Consider the following 2,171-nt stretch of genomic DNA (forward strand, 5'->3'; position numbering starts at 1 on the left):
CTACAGAAACATCAGAATCTTGGCTACAAGCTGGTAAAAACCATTTCTATAAACATCCGAGACAGTTAAAACTACATGCAGTTGAAGATAACAAATAAAATTGGTTTAACAATTTGGCAACTCAGATGTTAAAATAATATTTGTGTTAAACAGGAGGCATAATGTGTTCTTTTTGTTTTTGATATTGTTTAATATTCACTACTTTTATAGGGTTCTATGTGTTGTATTCATGACTAAATGCAGCAAAATTCAACTATTTTTACAAATTTAAATTGAATTTCAAATGTTTCTCAGTGATTAAAGCTCAGATTTTTACTTATTTACAGTCAGGGTGGTACAGTCTGACGCCCTATCATGTTAATGTTTACACCCCCTGTTGGCAATAACCAGTAGTCTCAACTCCTCTGAATCATTGGGGCAGGAAAAAATGGACACTTTATGCTGGGTTTAGTTCATTGATACAAACAATAAACCTGATGTGAGCTCATAAAACAGGAAAAGCTCTCAGCAAACCTTGTGTCAACAGAGGAGGAGATGTTCAGTTTAAAACGGGTTTTTTTCAACGGGACACCATGAGGTTATCAAAGAGAACAAGACTTTTTTTTTACCAAGAAAGTAAGAGTTTTGAACCTAATCTGTGGTGACTGTGTGTAAATTACTGAACTTTGTGCTAATATAGATCTGAAGTCATGAAATCATCTGAGTTTAAAAAGCCTTGGAGGATGCATCGTTCACTGCTTTGTTTTTGTTTTTTACTTTCATTTTTAGAATTATTTCACAGGACATCTTGCCTCCATTTAATTTAGTTAATCTGGAGTTAATGAAGAATCATTGCTCAAAATTTAACTAGAAACCTAATCCAGAAAGCTGAGTAGCTCCGTGTCTGATCACTTTCTTTGACAAAGTACAAAATAAGTTTATGAGCAGGAGATGTTTCACTGATTTAATATCAGGACTTTTTTTTACCTGTTAACCTGTGGGCTTAACCCCAACCTAAATTAAATTAACTTCTGCTTTTGAACCCTTTGAAGTAAATTTACAAACCTATGTAAATTTCTCCATCTGCATTTTTAACTGCAGCAATCATAGTTTTTATAACTGTAACTAGTATTTAGTTATTGAAGTAAAAATACACTATAACCAATAACTTTTTTTAAATTTCCAAAGCTGCATATCTAATAAAAGGTAATATAATTTGGCTACACAGCTGTGTTGTCAGAATGATTGTTCAGTTTTAGTCAATCAATCATGTGTACCACAGACAGGTGGGACATGAGGGGCTTGCCACACATTTTGGGCTCTGGAGAGTCTGTAGATGAACCCAGTTGGTCAAAAGAGGTGTCAATCAAAACAAGACAACCAGTTAAATTGTTTGAACAGTGTATTATGCAAAAAGTCCCTAGTAATACAGAGGGAGGAGGTAACCACAAACTGGGAATGTACCATGGGCAGACAGCCTGCAGTGAGGGAGAAAAAACATAACTAAGCTACATATTTTTCCACAGAAAACATGATGCAAATTGTAACATTAGTGTCGATACTGATTTAGGAAATTAATGTCCGCCCCACTCATTTTTATTTTCACGAGCCGCTATTTAAACTTACTTACAGTGTAAAAGTAAAAGTAACGTAAAGAAAAGAAAAACAAACAAACAAAAACAGTAAGGACAAAAGCTTGTGCTACAGTATACAACGGGTAAAATAAGTATTGAACACGTCACCATTTTTCTCGGTAAATATATTACTAGAGGTGCTAATGACATGAAATTTTCACCAGATGTTGGTAACAACCCAAGTGATCCATACATACAAAGAAATCAAACCATAAATGTCCAGAAATGAAGTTATTTGTAATAATGTGGAATGGAACTTAATTGAGCATAATTTAAGTAAACAACAAATGTCTGTTTGTGCACAACTCAGATCTGATACGTTGCCTTTGGAGACGGGACAATTTCATTCAGTTCCAGCTGAGGATGGAAAATGTTCTTTATATTTAAATGAAATTGAGAGTGAAATGCACTTTTTGTTTTACTGTCTTTTGTATGTGATTTTGAGAAACAAATTATTTGGTAAAGTTCTTGATTTTTACCCAGAATTAGTTTATTTATTTGATGAAAATATAGTGCAGAATTTATTTAAATAGTTTGTGTTTCAGTTAGCTCCATTTG

The sequence above is a fragment of the Austrofundulus limnaeus genome, unplaced genomic scaffold (genome assembly GCF_001266775.1).
Source record: "Austrofundulus limnaeus strain Quisiro unplaced genomic scaffold, Austrofundulus_limnaeus-1.0 Scaffold1390, whole genome shotgun sequence".
In the NCBI taxonomy this organism is placed as follows: domain Eukaryota; kingdom Metazoa; phylum Chordata; class Actinopteri; order Cyprinodontiformes; family Rivulidae; genus Austrofundulus; species Austrofundulus limnaeus.